This window comes from Chroicocephalus ridibundus, chromosome 14 (assembly GCF_963924245.1).
Source record: "Chroicocephalus ridibundus chromosome 14, bChrRid1.1, whole genome shotgun sequence".
NCBI lineage: Eukaryota > Metazoa > Chordata > Aves > Charadriiformes > Laridae > Chroicocephalus > Chroicocephalus ridibundus.
Genome location: NC_086297.1, coordinates 9353107 through 9366772, shown reverse-complemented (window position 1 = coordinate 9366772; position 13666 = coordinate 9353107). Strand labels below are relative to the sequence as shown.

General features: G+C 52.8%; 1 long non-coding RNA gene across 1 annotated transcript; it reads right to left on the bottom strand.

Annotated features, from left to right (window-relative positions):
- Positions 1-614: 614 nt before the first annotated feature.
- LOC134523424 (uncharacterized) lies at positions 615-8367 on the bottom strand. Its single transcript, XR_010073328.1, has 3 exons — positions 7907-8367; positions 4771-4961; positions 615-743 (listed from the first exon to the last, which is right to left on the bottom strand). It is a non-coding gene; the product is annotated as an uncharacterized LOC134523424 (long non-coding RNA).
- Positions 8368-13666: the final 5299 nt, after the last annotated feature.

Below are 13666 nucleotides of genomic sequence, written 5' to 3'. Positions count from 1 at the left end.
CACCCATGACCTTTTTTCCAGTAATAAAGGGAAAAACACTTGGATGGTGACTTATTTGCTGGAGTATTGTATTGTTGCTGAAGGTGTCATGCTGGAGTTGCAAGCAAGGAAGGGTTTAACTGGGCTGTTTGTAATTCCCAGCTTTTCCAATTGCCTTGGGAAACCTCCCGTGTGCCTGTGTGCCACTGCCTGGGAGCCATGGGGTACCTGCCTTCCAGGGAACAGCTTGTTACCGGTCGTCTCTCTTAGGGATTTAAAGGACTGCCTGGGTCTGATCAGTTCATTAATAACACTTTTCAATCCTTAGAAAAATATCGGGCTCAGCCAGGAGGCATAGCAAATGCAAGGATGAGTAAACTTCCTATAAAAATAAAAACAAAGGCTGTTTACTATCCCTCTTTTTAATGAGCCTGACAGTACAAATGCTCTCATCTCCTGCAACAAGCGTTGAATCAAGCTGTTGTGCTGCTCACCAGGTACACACTTTGTCCCTGTTTGTCTGTGAAATGTTGGGGTTTATTTTTTATTTTTTTAATACCAGAGGAGTAATAAGAAACAATTACTTATTTTTAAAAGCGTCCCACAAATCCAGCTCCTTTTAAAGTACGCGCTGACTCCACCAGTTGTGGGTCTGCACCCCGTGGGCAAACACTGCACCTTTCACTGGAGCTGTGTCGGGACAATCCTTCTTTGTGGCTTCTGCTCTGTCAGCATAACAGCGCCTGGATCTGTGTAGCTTATTCCTGAAGGAAAACGAGGCGTATTATGAGGCACTTGCACACCAAAATAACTACCACTATAGCTATTTCAGGGTTTATTTTTTAAATCGCGCTGTCTGTGGATCAGGCCTGTGCTGGCAGCCTTCGTCCAAGGCTCTCTTAGAAAACACTTGAGAAACAGAAGTCTCTTGACGCTATTTGCAGGCCCTAGAAATGCTGCTTATCTTCTCTGATCAGCAGAATTCTTTGCATGAATTCCGGTCCTGTATCCAAGGCAATCTCATTATTTGCTATACACGCTCGATCTGCTTGCTAATTTCTTTTTCCTTGTCAGGAGGGAGGAACCTTCCTGTGCTCCACAGGCGTGCCTGTGTTTGGGAGATTAAAGAAAGCAAGCAAGACGCGTAAGAAATGTCACCCACTCGCAGCGGCGGCGGCCTGAATGGGGAGCGCAATTTAGAGACAGATGTTCCTGCTGATGGAATTGTCTGTGTCACCGATTCCAGCGAGTTCAGTGCTCCTGAAAAGCGTGAGGCGAAGGACATTGCGGAGCAGAAGGCTGGCTGTGGCCAGGGAGCTGGCACGCTGCTGATTTTGACATGGCTGCAGCATTAATCTGTCTCGGCCTCAAGCACCACTGGCTGACTCCCTGTCCTGGAATTAATTTGGCCAATGTACCGCATGATGGAAAGCCACGTTTGCAATCTCTGTGCTAGGCAAGAGTGAACAGAGATGGATAGCATCCTCTGCCCTTGGATAAGCAAACTGGTAGCAGAGCTCCACGGAAGGGGTACCCACCGAGAGCTCGGCTCCATCTCTCTAGGGATGAGAAATGATATGTTTAACACCTCCTGGCTCTAGTAGCTGTCAGTGTGGGGCAGGGGGAACCTGAGCAGAGATGGAAGAGGTGCAGTTGCCTTTTAAGTGGAGCACTGGCTCTGCAACCCCTGTGCAAGTGGGATGTGGAGGAGTTTTTTTTCTGAGGGCAGCTTCCAAATAGCAGTCTCAGAATAACTTGGTTTAATGAAGGGGATGATCTCCAGCACAGGAAGCCTATTTGCAGTTGTGGTTTCAAGCTGGTAGCTACAGACTAATGTGTGACCACTCAGTATTTCAAATTAGCTAATGAACAGCTGTTCTGTTGGATTTGCTTTTGGTCATAAGCAGCCTGAGCCTGAATTAAACAAGAGCCCAGTGATGAAAAGAACCGAAGCCCAGGGGAGCAGGAAAGGAGAGGCGTCTTCAGCACCCAGGAGGCAGCAAGAGGTCAGATGAAGAGGTCAGTGGTGGGAGTGGAGGTGGCACTAACAGAGCAGAGGCCAGACCCCCAGGCTCCAGAGAAGCAGAGGACAAATCTGCCCAGCAGATGACATCCAGTCTGGAAGCAGAAGAGTGTGCAAGACAGACAGGAATACATGGGAAGGAGATAGAATTATAGAATCATAGAACCGTCTAGGTTGGAAGAGACATTTAAGATCATCAAGTCCAACCGTTAACCCAGCACTGCCAAGTTACCTCTAAACCATGTCCCTCCGCACCATGCCTACTCAGCTTTTAAGTAACTCCAGGGTTGGTGACTCCACCGCTTCCCTGGGTGGCCTGTTCCAATGCTTGACAACCCTTTCGGTGAAAATTTTTTTCCTAATATCCATATCCTAAACCTCCCCTGGTGCAACTTGAGGCCATTTCCTCTTGTCTTATTGCCTTTTACTTGGGAGAAGAGACCGACCCCCCCCTCGCTACACCCTCCTTTGAGATAGTTGTAGAGAGCGAGAAGGTCTCCCCTCAGCCTCCTTTTCTCCACACTGAACAACCCCAGTTCCCTCAGTTGCTCCCCATAAGACTTGTGCTCCAGACCCTTGGATCCAGATCATTGTATATCCACCAGAGCTCCAGCTAAATTAATTTTATGTCCCAACTGGACAGGACTTTTTGAGGGGGACTGGGCACCCCTTTACCACCACTCTGTGAGACACAAGCTCCGCACTGGGTGAGGAACTGTGTGCCTTCCCTCCCCACCACTGCCCCGGCCACATCCAGCATGGGCAGGGTCAGCAACACCCAGAGAACTACAGGTGACTGCAAAAAAACCCATTAATACCTGGATGTGAGCCGCATCAACACAGCACTGCTCAAACTAACCCAGAAGGAGGTTTTAAATGCAGGCACGCTAACTGCCAAAAATAAACCCCAACCAACCCCGGCTGCTGCGCTCTGCCATGGGAACAATATTGCGCATATGATCAGATTCAGCAGGACACAAGCAGCCTAAGGGTCTTTTTACATTGGGCTTGAAAAGGCTAAAAATAGCACCCCAAACCGCATTCCTTTTTTGCATTGCCATCTCCTCTGCCTCTTCCTATTACTGGCACTTTTACATGCAAAGCAGGATTTGGGATCCAAGGCCGGGTAATTAGACTCCAGCCCGGCAGCTGCAAGTGAAACAGCTGGAGGTGTTACTTTTACGGGTTATGAATTGACTCCATGAAAAAAAAACAACTAAGCCCAGCAAACAGCGAGAGCCAGCGAGCTGCAGTCCACAGCCACATGACAAGGTCTTAGTGACAGAAAAAGATAAAATAAAAGAGAGAGCCCAGTATCCTAAAGCCGATTAGTTATAGCAATTTCTCCAAAGCTAAATATAGAAAAAAAATCCTCCCCCATCTTCAGCTCCGTTGGCGGAGATCAGAAAGCGCAAGGAAGGAGATGGAGAGAAATTTCATTTTTCACTTAACCCCCTCATGGGTTGCAGAGAGAAACTGCTGCTTTGGGGACGTTCCCAACACTTAAAACCCGATTTCCCTGGCAGCTGTGCCCTGACCACCCCTTTCCTCAGCACCGACAAGTGCATTTGCTCCAGCCACGAAGCCCAGACTCCGGGCTGCTGAGCAGCATGATGGTGCTGGGCTGGGGAGCAAAGCGGGGAAGCTCCTGGTGCCCAGTGCCCGGTCACAGCCGGGCCAGCACGGTCGGTTGCCAGCACCGCTCTGCTAGGTGCCGGGAGGGGACCTTGCGGAGCCGCCCCTTCCCAGGCACAGTTTTCCTCCCTTCAAAAGGGCTGAACCACCCACACTGACCAAAGCCAAAGCAGGAGAGAGCCAGGAGACCTCCTGCCTCCAATCTTCCTTCCTCCCTGCCTGTCCTGCAGCTGGGGACGGACAAGGCTTGGGGACAGATGGAGCCACCTGGGGCCGGGCGAGAAACCCTCCACTGGTGGCCAGAGTAAGGAAAAGCTCAGGGTGCTGGCGATAGGAGAGAACAGGACCTGGGCCATTGCCTCGGTAAAACATACTGCAGATCTCCTTAGAGCTCAGGCAAATAAATAACAGGCAACTCCAACAGAGATGCTGAGAAGCCGGGAATCGGGCAGAGCCTCTCAGATTTATGGGAAATTAATTTAGGCCTTGTCTGGACACTGACAGCCAGCAAGGCCCCGTCCCCAAGATTTCTCATATTGCTGGTCCTGGCTGTGGCCTCTTTGTTCAGGACCTGGGTTTAACTTGTGAAAATAAATCCCCATCGTACAGCGGAGGTGAAGCAGCCCATCTCCCAGCGGAGAGGACAGCCAGGTTCACCGCCCCTGGGCATCGTCTGTGCTGGTAGCCAGAGGGGAGGGAGAGGCAGGGGAAAGGCTGCTGCTACTTTGGACCAGCCTTGCCAATATCTTGCCAAAACCCAGCCCAAGAAAGCCCCCTCCATGGCAGTCCTTGGCAGGAGAGCCCTGTGTTCCATGGCTCCAGCACAGGGATTCCTTCCCAATTTCGTCACCCATACAGCAAGAGGAGCACTGGAGGCCACCCCAGACGTCTCTTCCCAACGTTCAGGCATAAGCAAGACACAGAGACGTTGGTTAGAAGAGGGGGATATTTCTCTCCAACCTCTACCCGTGACACTAGCCATTCCTGATGTTGGGTTTGGGGTATTTTCAGTCCCTCCCATGCTCCCACCTGCACAGGCTCCATCTGTGGAGCTGGATGAGGAAAACCCGCATTTTCTAATCTCTCCCCTTGGAGACACTTCTCTGAGGTGCAACCAGTTCCCTTAGACATACCTTCAACATGAGCATGCACTCCTGAATCCAAGCCCACCCCTGCCTGCTCGCAGGATCAGCTGCTGTCTGTGCCAGCCTGGCATTGCTGGGATCGTCTTTGAGTAGGAAAACTCCTCTTGGAAAGCAGCTCTGCCACGTGCTGTGAGCTGGGAAGAGCTGTCAGAGCTCCTGCTGGATGCCGGCACATCATTCTGTAGGACAGGGTTGTTGGTTAGTCCCTCGTTTTCTGCTGCTTTGCCTCAGCTGCAGTCTGCCTGCCCCACATGCAGTGCCCAGCACTTGCAGCCCTCCCCAAGCCACAGCAAGGCCATGGAGCTTCCAAAACACCGCATGTTTTGTGCTGTTACATGGCCTAGCCTCAGGCTGGAGGTACCCGTGAGACCATCAGCTTCATGCAGAGACAAAGGCAGAAGTGGCAGGGGACCAGGATGTCATGTTCCCCCCAGCCCCAGAACAGAGTTCCTGCGGGGAATCACAGCATGGTTTGGGTTGGAAGGGACCTTAAAGCCCACCCAGTGCCACCCCCTGCCCTGGGCAGGGACACCTCCCACCAGCCCAGGTTGCTCCAAGCCCCGTCCAGCCTGGCCTTGAACCCCTCCAGGGATGGGGCAGCCACAGCTTCTCTGGGCAACCTGGGCCAGGGGCTCACCACCCTCACAGCAAAGAATTTCTTCCTAATATGCAATCTAAATCTCCCCTCTTTCAGTTTGAAACCGTTCCCCCTCATCCTATTGCTCCACTCCCTGATAATGAGTCCCCCCCACCTTTCCTGTAGCCCCTTTAGGTACTGGAGGGGGCTCTAAGGTTTCCCTGGAGCCTTCTCTTCTCCAGGCTCCCTTCCAGGGAAGGCAGGGCTGGGTACCCAACTTCAGAGCTACAGGGACACATCACCTTTCCCCTCACGCATTAATTCAGCTCAACCAGGGAGTCGCTCCATGTCTGACAACGTGGGAGCAGCTGTAGCTTTGCAGAGGCCCTGTGTCCCCATGGTGGCTGTATGGAGCCCCCGACACTACCTTTAACCTGGGCAGGTGGGCCGCAAACAGGCTGCCATGGGAAGGGAGCTCAGCATCAGCTGCGTGACCCTGGTCAGGCCTGGGGAGATGAATGTTGCTCGTGCATCCAGAGCTCTGGCAGCACCACAGCTCCCCAGGCTTTCTTCCCTAGCAAGACTCAGTGTGAGCCATCTGTGCTACCATCACACCTCTCCACAAGATCCAAAGTCGTGGTTACACAGGGATAGACAGCGCTTTGGGGACAGCAGAAGGGAAGGAAGCTTATTCGAGGGGGTGTCAGAACCCCAGGTGACCTTGCTGGAGAGCTGCAGGCAGCCCCCGGGGCTGCAGAAGTCTTTGGCCTCCACAGCGTGGGATGGGATTTGAGAGCGAAGCACATCAAGTGAGCTGAAGGAGAGTGACATTTTCCTTCCCAGCTGCTATATCCGTGCCCACACAGCCGGTGGGATGACTCTGTGCAGCTAACGATGCGATGTGATTAGTAAACAAATGATGCACTTGCACCAGGAAGAAAAAAAAAAAAGAGGAAGGGAGGAGAAAAGCAAGGAAAGAAGCCACATTTCAGGCTAGTAGCATGCAGCAGTGAGCTCTTTAAAAATCTGCTGAGGAAGGCACTTGCACAGCACATGGGTTGTGCAGATCAATGAAGCTGCAAAGTGGCCTGCTCCTGGCAGGCACACAAATCCACTTTCTATTGAAATTTACAGCAAGTGGAATTTAGGTCACTACTCGGAAGCATTCAGTTCATTCCAGGCAGCTTCTTAAATATTTAAGAAATAGCTGTCAAATTAAGCCAGCTCACCTCTGGCTGGAAGGTCCAACTTGGAGCCACGGCAGATTTCTTAGCTACAGATTATAAATAAATATATTTTTAAGCTTTCTTTGATTTCCCCTTCCCTTCATCATCACATCACCGTGGTTGAAATCAACTCCTGCTGTATAATCCTGGCACGGGTGAGAACTAAGGCCCCAAGTGATGCTCCGGCGGTACCCAGCCCAGCCTCGTCCCTTCCCCAGGGTCAGGGCAGTGAGACACCCCGCCGTGACCTCCCTGCAGCCTCTGCTCCCCCTCCAGCAGTAAACACAGGATTTTATCTGCTGAACGAAGACCAGCGCTACAGCCAGACCTAAAAACGGCTCTCAAGGGAGCAGCTAAAAGCAGCCTTCTAGCAGAGGTGAACCTTCGCTAAAGGCTGAGCGATGCCGAGTGGAAAGATCTGGCTCGAGCCGGTGGTTGCTAGCACCATTCCCAGGCGTCACGCATTGAGAGAGCTGCCGGAGCCTCTTTGATGGATGCTGGAGAGGGAGGAAAGGTGGAAACCAGGCTGTTCGCTGTCTGTTTACTCAGCAGAAGAGGCCCCAGCCCCAAATCTCCGTGCTCTCAATTCCTGTACAAATCAGAGCGAAAGTACAGACATTTCCTCTTCCGACAATGCAAAGTTCAACGTTTTGCATAACAGGCTGGTGGCACAAACCGGTTCCTGTCCCAGCTCAAGGTCCAGCCTGCTGGGTGCAGCCCTCGAAGCTCTCCCAGCCTAAGCACAAACCAGGAGCAGAGGAGGGGAGAGCAGAAGGCAGCCTCAGAGCACAGCCAGGCTCCTGGCATGTGGCTGCATTGTGCTGGTTCCTGGCCAGCTCTTGAGGACTGGCCCAGCGGAGGAGCGAGGTGGCCTCATGGCTACTGGGTCTAAGGGCTTAGTGCAAAGGGAGAAGCCACCTCCACAGCAAGGCAAAGGCACGTGCTGGGACATGCTCTGGAGCTCAAAGCAGTTTTCCCCATTGCTCACTGACTTGCCCTACCTTGGCAGCCACCTGCCCGCCCCTGGCCCCCATTCTGTGCAGCCAGGGCATCTCCCCTGCCCGGACGGGACCTGCTCCCCTTCCCTGGCATCCAGCTTTCCCCCCAGCCCAGCCCCAGTGCTCAGGATTTGGCCCGTCTGCAGTTGAGATAAAACGTGGGTGCATATGCAAACACCTCTGCCTCCTTCCTCATTATTTCTGACTTGCACACATAAATATCCATTTCATGCTCAGCTGATGAAGGATTTGCTTGGCTGGGTTACAGCCATGGCTTTGTACCAGGATCTGGCACCGGTGGACACAGTCGGTCTCTGACCTACCTTCCATCATCACTCCTTGGCTTGGATGAGTACACCAGGATGCGGCTGCTGGCGCTGCTGCCGAACACAGCGTGGCACCATCCCCAGCCGGCCTTTCCCTCTGCTCTGCCTTGCAAGTGTCGCCGATGGAGCGATACACTTCACTCCTAAGAGAGAAGCGGCAGTCTATTTATTGATACAAATCAACAATTTAACAAAGTTTGATAGTAAATGCGTCAGTTTTAACAGGATTCAATGGCAAGGTCCACTTGGTTATTTACTGCACAGAGAACAGGGTCAGACAGAGCCACCAGGGAGACCCTCCTGTTGACTCATGAGGTTCAAAGCACACCCTTGCTTTTCTAAACTCCTCCTCAGAGTGGAGCCTAGGTGCAGCTGGATCCGATCCAAGCCCCAGACTTGGTCAACGGTTTATGTCTAAAGGATTATATGTGCACAATCAATCCTTTATATCACTTAGCTAAGAATTTCAAAGTTTAGCATGCTATAAACCACTTACCGAGGATCTGTTGAGGCAAGGAATCTCTTAACCTTGAGGAGTAATCTTGAGAGGTGTCCCTACTCAATGGGAGATCCTTGAGCCTGCTGCCATTCAGGAGAGCTCCAAAGGCTCTTGGGCTGTTCACTATTTATGGGGGTAAGATGATTGACTTTTTGTCATATTTGCATATTGATCACAGTACCGGTACTGTAGTTATGTGGACGCTTTGCTCAAGTTAGCCCTTGGCTGTTGTGGCTATCTGTCTCCCCAAAACCACCCAGATGACACCGCCACGACTAGATGCCCCCATTGCGACCACCACGGGTGGTTATCGCTTGGGCAGGGTTACGGGAGATAAAGGCGAGGTTGGGGCCTGGGGAGGAGCACACCGTCACGGCAAGGCAGTACCAGGGCACGGCAAAGGCTGCGCAGAGAGGGATGAGGAGGGACCAGTGGCGCAGAGAAAATACCATCCCTGTAGAGCTCCGCAAGCCTTGTTGTCCTCCCCATCTCCCATCAGCGCTGTGTGCCAGCCTCCTCCGCACGGCTCAGCTGCAGCCCTGGCTCCGTGCTGCCTTCAGGCTCCAAGTACGTCTGTGTTTGTCCTCAAGTGAATTCCCACCGGTGGCCCATTCAGCCGGGTCTCAGCACTGGCAACAACGTCCTTGGATGGAGAATCTCACAGGAGGGCTCAGGGCACTGGTGGTCCCACCAATCTCCCCACGCTGGAGCTGGGATCTGTCCCCTGCCTGCCTCCATGGAGCTGCCTCCCCTCACCCTGCCTCAGGCCTCCTCCTGCCCGCAGCTCCAGGAGGGGAGAGCACCACAAACAGCAGCTGGTTGCTGTGCGTCTGCAAAAAAGGGACTCACTGGCCGGGCCACGCATGCCTTGCTTTGCCCATCTGTAACATGGGAGTAAGCCACGCTCCCACGGGTGGCCAAAGGCACTGCCTGCTCTTTTGCTTTCTACTTAGGAGGAAAAATGCTCAGCGTTAGATGCCTCACAAGAGGGATCAGATATTTTATTCTATCACGTGGCCAGGGGAATTGCTCTCTCATCCATCTTCTGCTCCTAGGTGCCCGCAGGGTTTCATACCCGCTCGCTGCACCCCTCTCCGCTGCAGCTGGCTGCGGGAAGCAGCAGGTCCTTTATCCCCGCCGTCCCAAGGGCTTGCCCTCCAGCTCGGGGATTAGGGCATGTATTTTAAATCCAGAACATCGTGCATGGACTCGTTAAAAACAAACAACCCAGGTGAGAGCACAAAAGAAGACTCCAGCAACATCGAGGCAGCCCAGCAGAGCGAGGAGCCTCGCTGCAGGTTTTACTTCTGTACATCTTTTATGACTTCTTGGCCAGTCCCAGGTTTTCTATTCCACAGGAAATTCCAACGCTGAAAACCCCAAATTGGGCCAATTTCAGAGCATTTGGTGTTTTGTTTTGTTTTTCCCCAGAAACTTTAAAGGAAAAGGAAGAAGCTATTAATTCTAGAGCACTGAATTCAGGATCGAGGACTGTAAGAAGAAACACTCACAGTATCACGACATCCCAACCTTTCTGTACCCAGGCAGCATCCTTCGGCCTTCAGGAGATGGCCAGATTGGGGCTCTGTGACCGGGATTCATTGTTTAGGAGGAGAACCCTCATCCCATCAATAAAAACAACGCCCTTAAAACCCTGCCTGGAAGAGAGAATAATTATTCAGCCTGGAGGACTAATTTGATGTGGAAAATGAGGGGAGGAGGCTGGCTCTGACTTGTCCTCCATGCCTTGTGCTGGTTGGCGAGGAGGGAACGAACCCCCCCCTCAAGCTGGGTCTCCGGTTCTGAAGACATTTCCAGGGGCGGGGGTTGGAAAGCACAGAGGAGCTGCAGTGCCCGCTCCAGCCACGCAAAAGCCGTCAGCCTTGCACTTGGTTTTGCTGAGAGAAGCCTGACAGCCCCCACCACCTTCTCCGAGTCTGATTTTCCTGTTTTTCCATTTAACAGATCCTGATTAGTCCAAAAAGAAGACGAACGTGGCTGCTCTGGCCCAGCAGGTTATACAGACCATATCAAGCACAAACCTCCTTATCAGGCCGTGGTGGCTGGTGGCAGAGCTGTGTGTGGCACTGTTGTCCCTGGCATCTGCCAGCACAGACAAGAGGGCACAGACAGCTTTTACTGCACCTGCAGCCACAGTTCTCCAGTGGAGGGGCTTTTTTTTTTTAAATTTCTTTTTTTTTTTTGCCTGTTACAGAAGAAATCAGTTTATTACACAGAATTTGCATCCTGGTCCAAGAGTCCTGACCTGAAGTTTTACTTCTCCCAAAAGAAGTTTGGCATCCGAATGGGCTGAAAAGCCAAGTCATTCCCCATGGTCGCTACCGTGCCACAGCTGATCCTCACGTACAGCAATGGTATCACAGTCCTGCCATAGAATCACAGAATGGTTTGGCTTAGAAAGGACCTTAAAGATCACCCAGTGCCACCCCCTGCCCTGGGCAGGGACACCTCCCACCAGCCCAGGTTGCTCCAAGCCGTGCCCAGAGAGTGGTGGTAAATGGAGTTAAATCCAGTTGGTGTCCGGTCACAAGTGGTGTCCCCCAGGGCTCGGTGCTGGGGCCGGTTCTCTTTAACATCTTTATCAATGATCTGGATGAAGGGATCGAATGCACCTTCAGTAAGTTCGCAGATGACACTAAACTGGGCGGGCGTGTTGGTCTGCTTGAGGGTAGGTTGGCTCTGCAGAGGGATCTGGACAGGCTGGACCGATGGGCTGAGACCAATGGTATGAGGTTCAACAAGGCCAAGTGCCGGGTCCTGCACTTGGGTCACAACAACCCCATGCAGCGCTACAGGATTGGGGCAGAGTGGCTCGAAAGCCGCCCGGCAGAAAAGGACCTGGGGGTGTTGGTGGACAGCCGGCTGAATATGAGCCAGCAGTGTGCCCAGGTGGCCAAGAAGGCCAACAGCATCCTGGCCTGTATCAGGAATAGTGTGGTGAGCCGGACTAGGGAAGTGGTCATCCCCCTGTACTCGGCACTGGTGAGGCCCCACCTCGAGTACTGCGTTCGGTTTTGGGCCCCTCACTACAAGAGGGACATTGAGGTGTTGGAGCGTGTCCAGAGAAGGGCTACAAAGCTGGTGAGGGGTCTGGAGAACAAACCTTACGAAGAACGACTGAGGGAGCTGGGGTTGTTTAGCCTGGAGAAGAGGAGGCTGAGGGGAGACCTTATCACCCTCTACAGCTACCTGAAAGGAGGTTGTAGAGAGATGGGGGCTGACCTCTTCTCCCTGGTGACAAGTGATAGGACGAGAGGGAACGGGTTCAAGTTACGTGAGGGGAAGTTTAGATTGGATATTAGGAAACATTTTTTCACTGAAAGGGTTATTAAACATTGGAATAGGCTGCCCAGGGAGGTGGTGGATTCACCATCCCTGGAGGTGTTTAAAAAAAGGGTGGATGGGGCACTTAGGGACATGGTTTAGAAGTGGCTTTTGTCAGGGTAGGTTAAAGGTTGGACTCGATAATTTTAAAGGTCCCTTCCAACCTCAGCAATTCTCTGATTCTATGATTCTAAGCCCCGTCCAGCCTGGCCTTGAACCCCTCCAGGGATGGGGAAGCCACAGCTTCTCTGGGCAACCTGGGCCAGGGGCTCACTGCCCTCACAGCAAAGGATTTCTTCCTGAGATCTAATCTAAATCTCCCCTCTTTCAGTTTAAACCGTTACCCCTCATCTTATCGCTCCACTCCCTGATAAAGAGTCCCTGCCCATCTTTCCTGTAGGCCCCCGTTAGGTACTGGAAGGCTGCTGTAAGGTCTCCCCAAAGAGTGCCCCATGAGCTGGGGCACTTTCCTGCTGGGGAAAAGAAATCAGCTGCATGTCAGAAAGGGCAGTATTTCCCAAAACCAAAGTGGCCTGACTCTGCCATCCTGCACAGACCCACTTTTGCACTGAATAACTGTCCACCATCACCACAGAGCTGCCTGCTGTGCTGGGAAGTGCTGCCGGGCAGCTTCAGCAGGGACCAGATGCTGCTGGCTGCTGGCAGAGCTCGGGGGTGACCTTCAGCACCGAGATCTCCAGGGCCTCGAGTCCAGAAGGATTTTCCCTTGCAGTAAGAACTACTGAGAAGCCATAAAAAACCCAGTTCTGTGGTTAGAAGCAGAAGAGAATATTGGAAGCAGTGTCTGTGCTCGGTGCCCTCGGTTTAGGGTGCAGGACAGATCCCAGTCTCCCTACAAAAACACAATGGGCAGAGCTTTTTCCAAAAAGGCACGGGATGCGCAGAGCATGACCTCACCAGAGCTGACATAAGGGCTCAATGCTGCCAAAAGGCAGAGGTCCGGCTCCCCCAGTGCCCACCCGGACCTTCTGTGGGCCAGCCTCGCTCCTTCATCCAGCAACAATAAAAGGCTTTTCTGCCAAGCGAGTGAGTTGCGTCAGCAGCTCCCTGTGAGGAGGAAGAAGAGCCAGGCTGAGCTGGGCACAGTGAGCACTCCAGCTCCCTTCCCGCAGTGCCAGGCTGCTGGAGCAGCTCCCGTCCCCATGTCCCCAGAGCGGCCAGAGGAACCATGTTAGAGCACAGGATGAAATGAGCAGAGAAATCCCACGTGCTGGGAAACAGGGACCCAGAAGCATAAGGGAAGAGCAGAGGGGAGCTGAGCTGCCTGGGGCTGGAAGAACAGGTCGGATGCTGCAGCCAGGCAGGCCACCCACCCGTGCAAAGGATTACAGCAGCTCCCGTCCATGGAGCCATCTTCAAGGAGGTTGACAGAGCCAGAGATGGATGAGAAGCTGCAGAGACCCAGGGGCCACATGGGGAGCAAAGGCACCGCGCTGCCCCAGCACAGGGAAAAGCAGCGCTTGGAGGGTCACCAGGACTGTGACCTGCCAAAGAGCGACGTTCCCTCCAGCAAGCAAAGGCCTTGCTCCAACAAAACACGTTTCCTCAGCTCACTGTCAGCGTGGGGAACGCGTCCAAGCAGATAACTCATTGCTCTGGAGACTTGTCTACTCATGAGATGAGCTATTCTTACGCGCTCAGGAAGGAATGGCTTGCAAACGGCACAAACAAGTGCGTGGCTCAACCTTATCGCAGCACACAGGGCGCAAACGGCGGACGAGGCTCCTCCAAACAATTACTCATGCTTTGACGGTGGGGTTGTGTTTGCAAAAACAGGGAGCTTCAGTGGTGGCCAAAGCATTTTGCATACAACCTCCTTCACAGACAGGGAAGAAAAATAAATGGCGTTGTGTTTGGAGAGCTGGAGAAAGGACCGCTTTGGGGACCTGGTG